The sequence below is a fragment of the Mauremys reevesii genome, linkage group 8, assembly GCF_016161935.1.
Source record: "Mauremys reevesii isolate NIE-2019 linkage group 8, ASM1616193v1, whole genome shotgun sequence".
Classification (NCBI taxonomy): Eukaryota; Metazoa; Chordata; order Testudines; family Geoemydidae; genus Mauremys; species Mauremys reevesii.
In genome coordinates, this window is record NC_052630.1 from 74,900,747 (window position 1) to 74,911,355 (window position 10,609).

Genomic DNA, 10,609 nt, shown 5'->3' on the forward strand with positions numbered 1-10,609 from the left:
CACCTCACCCCAGCCTGGAGCCCTCTCCGGCACCCTGAACTCCTCATTTCTGGCCCCACCTCAGAGCCTGCACCCCCAGCCAGAGTCCTCACCCCAATCCCAATTTCATGAGCATTCATAGACCGCCATACAATTTCTATACCCAGATGTGGCCCTTGGGCCAAAAAGTTTGCCCACTCCTGGTTTAACCTCTTCACTGTTCAGCTGAGTGCAGAGCACATAAAATAAATAATATAATAAGCAGGTAGTATTCCCACCCTGTTCCTACTACAATAATCACACAATTGCTATAGGTCAAGCCTTCCTGAAGTTTGCCTTTGTCGTTAAACAAGAAACATAAAACTCATCCTAAACTTTTTCCTGAGCTTGGTTATATTTCCCTCTGCAAGAACTCTCTGGTCCCAACCCTAGTTCATAGAAATTATGAATCCTTTTATAATCCTGGGTTGGAAATAAGAGGACTTTTCTGGTGTGGCTTCCAGGGTGAGTTAGCAGAAAGACTCTAAATGTATCCCATTAAAAGTACCTTTCAACCTAAAGGGTCCTACAGTGCCTTGCAGTCTGCACAGCAATTACTTCACCCACCACTGAAATCACATGACCTCCAGGCTGGAAGCTCAGCAGATGCACCTGTCCTGCTGTTCCATCCTAGCAGCTTGATGCAGCTGTTCTGATTACTGAGGAGTCTTCTCTCCCCCAGTTACAATCTGTCCGGCTTTCTTCAATTCTCCATGTTCTGACTTCACAGAGGAAGCAGCAAAGGTGGAGAGAAACCTGAACCACAGCTGGCCAAGGAGAGGATGATTGTCAGACAGTCTAGCAGTAGAAACCAAAACAATGACCCCAGCTGCCCAATTGTTGGGGAGCCAAAACCTGGGAGAGGAGAAGGATTCCAGACCTTTGGGTGAAGTGGGATCTGGGAGTGGAGAAGTGAGGAAGGGAAAGAAAGAAGTAATTAAGATCTCAGAGGGAGAGAATTAAAAAAAAAATAGGAAGAGGGGAGGCTGGAGAGAGAAAGAAAAGGTGCCACAAAGACAGTGAAGCAGAGAGGTAAGCGTTCTGCTCTTGCTGAAGCTACCAAAGATAGGTAGCAGCCCAGTGCTCAGCCTTGCAATGCCTAAGTCCTCTTTATGAATTTAGCTAATTAACTCTGTTTGACAGATGGGGAAACTGAGACTCAAATAATTACAGTATTATAATCAGCTGGGGCTGTGAAACACACCAAGTAAGTATGCATAACATATCTGCTGCAACATCATACAATATGTGCATCTCATATGAAAAGATTCTATAGCAAAGCACTGTCATATTGTAAATTATTGTACTATTAACATGGAAAGTGGCAGGTATATCACTTTACAATCAAGTTAAATATGTTTAAGATGGAGGTCTATAAATGTTAAAGTAACTGCATAAATTACTTTAGAAAAACACTTCAATTAAATTTTGTAACCTCTTACTATCATATTATGTTCTTTCCATAATATGAAAATAAATATCATTTTGAAAAGAAACCTAGGGTTGATATGTAAAGTAGAGAAAATAACAATTTGATCGTGCAGCCAAAGAAGTCAAAGACAGAATTTCAGTTGATTACTATGGTTGTATGATCAGGACCTAACAAGTCACCTCATATCATAAGCCTTTAATGTGGCTTATTTAGAACCTGTCTAGACAAAAAAATAAGCAATTTGTTTTGCACCTGGAAAACCATAATCATGGGTTCTTTTGTTTTTGAGAAGATCCCCAGGTCAAGTTTAACACTAACGGGGGAAGAGGGTTACAGGCTACCACTTATGGCACTAGAACAAGCTTCCTCCCAGGCAGCAGCCAGTAAATGAGCTTCCTCTTCTGATGAGTAGTTGGTGTGACCTGTGGCCACAAGGAAGGGCAGCGAGGCTGAATGCAAGACACTAATCCCATAGCTAAGGGATTCTAGACATTCATTGGGGAAAGGCCACAGTCAGTTACAGCAGCTGAAGGATTGTTTCCAAAATTAATGTAATTCCTGAGTGTGCCACAGGATGGTGCCAGCAATTTAGTTTTGTAAACTCCTTTCAGAGGGAATCTGAGAATAGTTATTTGAAAAAGCTAATGGTAAAGGAAGTGATCAATACCAGTATTAAACCCATTAGTTGAGGGCATGCTCTTATAGGCTTCCCAGTTGCTGAGCTCCTGACATTGTGAAGATCTGTCACTACCATGCACCTTTTAATTTGCTTTCCTGACTTTAAAAAATATTAAAATTTTATTTTCCAAAACATACATAAAAATATAACATTATAAACAAAAACATAAAACATGTTAATTGCATAAACTAAGATTTTTTCTAAAAGATTTATCTACTCTGTTTATAGTTGCAGGAAGTGAAAAGAAAACAGTATATTCAAACTTATAAACAGTGACAAGTACATTAATCATTTATGCAGCCCTCAGAAATTGGACCACATCTAATTAAATAGGTCAGATAGTTTAGATAGAAAATTTAGATATTGTGGGGTTTTTTTAAAAAAAAGCTTTACAAACCCTATGGTACTGTTACTAAGTAAAACAAATGGAACTGGTATTTTGTTTGATTTTTAAACTCTTTTGAAGCTGACTAGAACTAAAAAGAAATGTACTAATCTATTTTCACTACAAGAGGTCCAAAATGTAAGCCCAGCAATAACCAGTAACAACTAAACCCAGCCCCAACCCACAAACCCAGCCTCAAGCATGTAATCCTTATGAATTACATGCTTGAGTTAAGATTTGTGTACCAAATCTTACATTTCTAAAGTTCTTCTCATTATAATAAAGTATTATAATACAGGTAAAGAATAAAAAAAACTATATTAATTTTATCCTTTCAATGTCTCTTTAAACTTCTGCATACTATACACAAATACTTTTCATTTTTGTAACAGAGCAATTAGCTAGCTTTAAAGTGTATTAAAAACTGATTTCTTTAAAACCATGTTGAATGTATTTATGTGCAGAAAAAGCAAAGCTAATAATAACTTTTCTTTCAAATTAAACTCCTCCATGCAGTGGAAACTTGGCGAACAAAATGGGTACCAGCCAAAACATGATTCTTTTTTTACTTTAATCTGGTACAGTGCTGCTCTTCAGCAATGTCATGCTGAGAGAGAGAGATGAGGGGTGCATATAGTATATAAAATAATTGACCAAAATTGCAACCATTCTTGAGGTGTGCACTGCTTCCTTTCCAAAATGTCAGAATGCATACAAAAAATTAGCCATTGGGTGAAAAGTAGCTGGCTGAAGCAAAACCCAGGCAAGACCAAAATGAAGCAGGGTGGAAGGGAAAATGCTTCCAAGAAATGTCCAAGATGTTGTCTCCACATTCTACTGAAGCATAAAGTCCTAATTTGTCAAAGTGGTGCCAAGCCTTGGGATCTTGTTTGATTCCTCAGTAAGCTTGGATGATCAGGTACCATCATTTTCCAAAAATGTTTTATTTCACTCCAGCTTGCTAAGAAACTTCATACTTTCCTTATAGAAGAGGACCTAGTCACAGCAATCCATGCATTTGTTACCTCCTTGCTAGATTACTGTAACTAATATTGAAAACTGAATGTGAAGATGATGCACAGATTCCAGCTAATATAAAATGCAGCCGCGCACCTTCTCCATGGTGCAGGCCACCTTAAGTACATCAGGTGTGAGTTCAAGTCCCCCCACTGGCACCCAGTCAGCTTCCAATGGCAGTTTTAGGCTTTAGTGCAAATTTTCAAAGCACAAAAATGGATCAAGTGCCAGCTACAGTGAAGATCAAATTTTGATCTGTGAACTGCTGTGACAATTGCACTCCTCTGAGACAATGCAGAGATCACTAAACTCAGGATGAAGCTGGTGAGAGCTAAGGACAGAGAATTCTCAGTCAAGGGCATCCAGCTATGGAACAGTCTTTAAAAGATTAGGTGATCCACAGTTTGACCAACTTTAGGAAATGTTGCTTTTTCACCATGAGTGATGTTCACTATTTGACTACTCCTTTTATTCCTAAACCCCTCAACTGCCACCTCCTAAAAAAACAAACAAACAAAGAAACCTATCCCAAGCAGTGTTTTGACTCTGAAAAGGGAGAAGTGCAAAAGATTCCATGAAATTCACTAGGGATTTCACTAGTACAATGGATTTTACATGGATGGAGCTCAGATGCTATGGTGAGAGGCAGCAATACAAAAATTAAAAATAAATAGATACTGAACAGTACATCTTTTTTAAATTCAAGTAGATTATTCAATCTTATCTAAGCCACATTATCTATTTGAAAAAAATTATCACCAAGTCAGATCATATTTACCTATTATGAATCAAAGTTAGAAAATTTATTCAGTTCATACTGCTCCAAATCTTATCTGATTTTATCCTTTACTAATGCTCCTAGAATCTTATGTCCCACCAAGGCCAGTTTTACTAGTCTTTAATTTCCTGGTTCTCCCTACTGTAATTCCTTTCTGATTGAATAGTACATGTACTTTGTCTTGCTCAGAGTTCCTCCCTTCTCTCCAAGGAGCCATCAGAAGTATTCATTATGCATCAGTAATCTGCTCAGCCATCTCTTTCAGGATTATAGGGTGTAACCCATTCCATTCACAGTTTGATCTGTCTTTGGAAAGACTATCAAGATTTGCTCAGGTGGAATTGCTAATGTCCTTAATTTCTCACTGTCATTCCCCCCCACCCATCAAATTTAATTCCATTAAATTCCATCTTGTTTCTTATGAGCATTAGCAAAATAAACTTGTTTTTGCTGCTCCTTAGTTGTCAGCAGCTTCCCTGGTCATTCAGTTCCATTTTATGCATTTAAAGTGTTACTGTTTTAATTCCCCCCTTCTGCCACTCACTAAGTTAAAGATGACCAGGGCCAGCTCCAGGCACCAGCGCAGCAAGCAGGTGCTTGGGGCGGCCAACGGAAAGGGGCAACACATCTTCAGCAGCAATTTGGCGACGAGTGCCTCAGTCCCTCTCGATCGCAGCTTCTTTTTTTTTTCCGCCGCTTGGGGCGGCAAAAACGCTGGAGCTAACCCTGAAGATGACAATCAGTTTTGACTCTCTTTCATCTTCAAAATGGGTCTGAGTGGTGAGGTTCAGAACTAGCTTGAGACCCAAAGGCTACATTTCCCAAGAGAGCAGGAGTATTTTGAGTCAATGTTTTAATTTTCTCGACTGTTCTGAGTGCATTGTTTTGCTGCTTTTAAAAGAACCTGCATTGTTTTGCTGATGTCATAATCCCATGGTGTTTTCAGTCATCTGTGATCTCCCAGGAAACTCAGGGTGAATAACACCTGAGTTTCTAGTGTAAAAAACAAATAGAAAAAACACCTCTAATATCCATCAGAAAGAAGAAAAAACTGGCTCAAGGCCATGCCTTCCATTAACTCTAATAGGCATTGAATCAAGTTCTATCAACTGGTAGAAACAAACTTTGACCCATAGATTGCTTAGGGAAAGGACACAGTACACTAGATGACCCTAATACAGAACATTCACTGGAAACCAGGAGGCATTGCATTGTGGAATAGAGTTACTGCAATCAATTGAGCCGGGCTAGCTGCATTGCTGTCAGCTATCTGCACTTTGGAGAAATCACTGCAGACTGTAAAAACAAGGAGGAGTCCTTGTGGCACCTTAGAGACTAACAAATTTATTTGGGCATCAGCTTTTGTGGGCTAAAACCCACTTCATCAGATGCATGGAATGGAAAATACAGTAGGCAGATATAAATACATGGCACATGAAAAGATGGGAGTTGCCTTACCAACTGGGGGGTCAGTGCTAACTGTAGAGTGTACTGTTTCAGTCAAACTCAAGATAAAGAACTCATTCCAGATGTCCTAACCAGGCAGGGAACTTGAGGATGAATGTTGATGCTGATGTTATATTTGTGTTCATATTGCTGCTGCTTTTACTGTTAGTATCCATCCTTGCTCAAAGTAATACCAGTATGTGTATACTGTAAATAAAAATAGACTAGGAAAGAATATTTTTCCCAACAAGTAAATAACTTTTTCCTGTATTCCAAGTTCTTCTTGACTGCTGAAAACCATAAAAATGTATAATCAAGAATACCAGTGATCCCTTACTGCACTGCTTAATTTGTTGCTCTCAACTACTGTTATTGATGCTGGATTGCAGGAAATATTTCCCACCCTTCTCTGCTCCTGTTCAAGTGACAAAGTGCAGGCAGGTAGCATACCTTTTGCTTCTCTTCATGGCACTTGCAGCAGTGGTGAACTCTGGTGTGCTAGGGGTTTTCAGTTGGTAATATGCAGTAGTGCTTTTTGCTTCCTCAATTTGATTTCACAAAATTTGTGCAAAACATAACATTTTGAAATAATATCAGGGATGTAACTAGTGGACTTATTATTGTGCTATAGAAGACATCTTCTCTTTGCTTTTAACCTTTCCAAGGCTTATTTAAGCAGCATACAAGTCTTGCTGCTGCAGTAGTTGAACTAATACAGATCTCTCTGTTATAATCTAGGTACAGTTTCACTAGCAAAGGACAGGCAGAATTACTGAAAAACACCTGTCACGGAGTCCCCAGGCGATGCTCTGGAACTGCTCCCCACAAAGCCAGTCAGGACTTTGGGGAGCCGCCTCCTCTCCCTTGGAGCAGACTTTTTCAGGGCAAGAAGCTCACACGTCTTCACCTCCTGGGTCTCTCCTTGGAGCATTCAGCATCCTCTGCCTCTCTGTGCGCTTCCCACAGCGAGTCCGCCCCAGCGGGGTCCTGGGGAAGCCACAGGGTCCTGCACCCCCACTTCGCAGTCAGACGTGACTCTCAGCCAGCCAGTAAAACAGAGGTTTATTCGATGACAGGAACATGGTCTAAAACAGAGCTTGTAGGTACCGCGAACTGGACCCCTCGGCCAGGTCCATTCTGGGGGGCAGTGAACCAGACCCCCACGTCTGCACTTCACTCCTCGCCCCCAGCCAGCTCCAGCCTGAAAACCCCCTCCAGCCCCTCCCTTCTCTGCTCAGTTCCTTTCCTGGGCCAGGAGGTCACCTGATCTCTTTGTCTCCAACACCTTCAGTTGGCACCTTTGCATGGGAGGGGCCCAGGCCATCAGTTGCTAGGAGACAGAATGCCAGGCATTTAGGTGCACTGGCCCCTTGCTCTGCAGCAATCACACACCCTTATTCCACCACCTAGATACTTAAGAACTGCATAGGGAACACTGACCCCCCCACACCCCCCGCCCCACAGTATTCAGAGAAAACATTAAGAACATTCCCAGTTCGTCACACCACCTAGGAGCAAATTCTATTCCATTTCTGTGGGGTGCAGTGGGAAGAGTTACTGGGAACACAGAGTTACTGGGAAGAGTTTCACATAGAAGGAAGAGTTATTGGGAACACATACTTAACCAAGTTAGATCATGTAAATAATCAGAGAATGATTTTTAAGATCTACCTCTATGTGTAGAAGAGTTTCTGACTAGTATATTCTGATATTTTCTATGCTGGGCAGAGAATGGGAAGAGATTTCCATCACTGGCTCCACCACTGTTATGGAAGCCCTAATCATACTCAAACCCTTCTATTAGCCATGTTTATTTTCATTGCAGTCACATGACTCTGCAAGACTTTATTTATTGCAAAACACACTTCTAGCTTACTGGACATGACCATCAGTTTGCCCACACCAAGCATACACCACTGAGAAGTACTTGGCACTTGTAGCCAACCTCCACAATATATAGGAGGAATTCCCATATGAATTAAAGCTCTTATTTGGGTAAGCACTCACTCAAATGTAGGCTGTATAGAGTTAGTGAAAAGATGCCAGTGGCGCTGGAAGGGGGGGGGGCATGGCCTTCCCACTTTTCCTGGGGCAGACCATGCCCTCTTCCTCTTCTCTTCCCCCTCAAAGCCTAAACCCCTGGCCAGGCCAGCATGGAGCCTGCCCAGGGAGTCGCGCAGACCTTCCACCTGCCCACGATCACTAGGGTTGCCAACCCTCCAGGACTGGCTTGGACAAAGTTTCCAGGAATTAAAGACTAATCTTTAATTAAAGATTATGTCATATAATGAAATCTCTAGGAATACATCCAACCAAAATTGGCAACCCTGCATGGGGGGCTGCTCTCAGCCCCTGGCCTATGTCCCTGCTCCCCAGGCTCCCTGCCAGGCCCGGTGGAGGGTCCACAACTCCGCACCAGCTCCCCATGTGATTCTCCCCTAACTGGCTCTGGCTGGGGGGGAGGGGGCCTCAAAGCTACAGCCCAGCCATGGTAAGAGCTGTGCGGGCAGGGGATCTGTGGACCCTCCACCTGCCCTGGGCAGGGGGATCCAGGGGATGGGAACATGTGTCAGGAGCTGCTTGAGCCCCCTGCACTGTGGGCAGGTGGAGGGTCTGCATCGATTTCCCCATAGCTACCCACACGGCTCTTATCATGGGTTGCAGCCCGGCCAGAGCCATGTGGGCAGCTGTGGGGAGCCTGGTTCCTCCACCTACCCTGGGCGGTGGGTACAGGGGGCAGGTACAGAGGCAAGGGGCTGCTTTTGGCCCACCCCCACCCAGGTGGGGTGGCCCCCTCACTCCAGCTTGTGGCTTGGGCAAGGATGGGGCCCCCTGAAACCCCCCCCCACTTTTGGGAAGGCTCCGGCACCCTTGAAAGATGCCTTTCCTCATTCAGAAGTATTTTATCCACTTATTATCACATAATGCTCCTAGCAGTACAATTTCGCCCCAATTTGTTGATTGAGGCTCTGAACCAAAATCAGACTTCAAGTCAGCAAGAAAAAGTGGATACATTAATATTATCAGTTCCCTCCATCCACTGCTAATCTGCATGGTTGCAGTCTTGCAAACTCTAATACATCAGTCCACAGTAATACACAAAACATTCATAAAATTAATATACATGGTCCCCAAAGATATTGCAGTTGCAATATCTGTCACAAGCTTTGTCAACATCTACTCTCTTATGCAAATGGATGTCTGAATAAAGAGCTGACACTGTTATTCATTAGTACGGTCTATGCTGACGCTTATGCTGGCAACAGGTGTGATACTGATTTGTCCTGGAGAACTTCTAAGTACCTACACAAAACTGCCAGAAAGCTTTTCTAGGTGGAGGCAGTTGTTTTCAAAGCTATTCCAAAGTCTTTATTCCTAATAACAATGTTTCCTAAATCTGATCTGTGCAGAGTTAGATTATATAATACTTAAAACGCTAATGGTGGAGCTGCACTGGTATAGTAATGCTAGGGTTTTTTTCCTGAAAATTTCCCATCTGTACTTCCTGCAATTGTGCACTAGGACCTTAATCCTACCTGTTTATGTGGTTAATTCTATCATAAATCATGACTACTGGATGATCCCCTTCCATTGCTTACAATTTGTCTCCCCATTCTGATCATCCAAGAAGTAAAATGGAGAGTAACATACCATTCCAGACGGTGGAATGCAACGGCCACCTTCTTATTTTTAATCCTATTTCCTGTTGATTGTCCTGCACGGGGTAGAACTCGAAGCTCAGTCACAGAGTTCCAACTCCTGCATCTTTCATAACATGCCTGTCCTAGTAAAGGTCAGATAGTGCTGCAGACCTGCGGGCACCTGTATGCCATTCTGCCAGAGTACCCATGTCATGCCCTTGCAAAATTCTACTTGCATGGGGTGAATAACTTTGGATGGTTCATCATCATTGTAAGAGTGAGTAGATTTTGTGCCTGGACTGGTTCATTCTCATGACAGTTTTACAAGACTGTCTGTGCATCTGTCTTGGGCTCTGCTCATCTTCACATGACTGCCAGTGCATCTGTCTTGGGCTCTGCTCATCTATCTGTGGCATGTTCTTATTGCTGATCTCAATGAACCTCTCATTTTTCCTCAGGTAATGGTCAGTTATGTTAGTGTGCAAAAGAGATTTTTTTTTACCCTATTGTCTAGCTGTGCATTTAACTGGCATTTCAGGCACACATCTGGTCTCTGAAAGTTGTGCTCCATGAAGCAATATATTAAGACCATGCTATATGCTCAATACAACTGCTCATTCAAATAATTAATGCCACTTTGATGCCATCACAAACAGTGATATAACTAAATCTGGAAAGGAAAAACAGACAAGAGCATCTAAAAATGCACTAGTCCCAAATTTAGAGAATCTCAAATAAAAATAGTGAGCCTACTTCTGATGTGACTTACAATGGTGTAAATCAGGAGTAACATCATATATGGTGTAAAACCAGCATGAGATCAGATCATCCCCAGAGGTTTCTTCCTTGTCCTTGGCAGGCTTTGAGTTCTTGAAGCCAGGATGTTTCAAGTCTCATCATGGACTACTACCTGATGTAGAATTGTAAGAGCAGGAATATTACAAGTGCTGCTACTTTGATTAGGTTTGTATACTGTTGTCTGCTAGTTATCCCCTTTTTCTAGTTTTGTTTGAAAATAAGTATAAACTTTATTGTACATTATTGATTCCAGAGTTATTTACAGTCCACTGTGATTTAGGTCTCATGACTCCCCCGAATTATTCTGTGTGATTTTTTTGTCATTAAGACAACTCACACCTTTAGAGAACTGAATTTGGTCTTTTATTGATCCATCCTGTGAGAAGGATTAACTGGTGTCTGGATTGTGGAGATG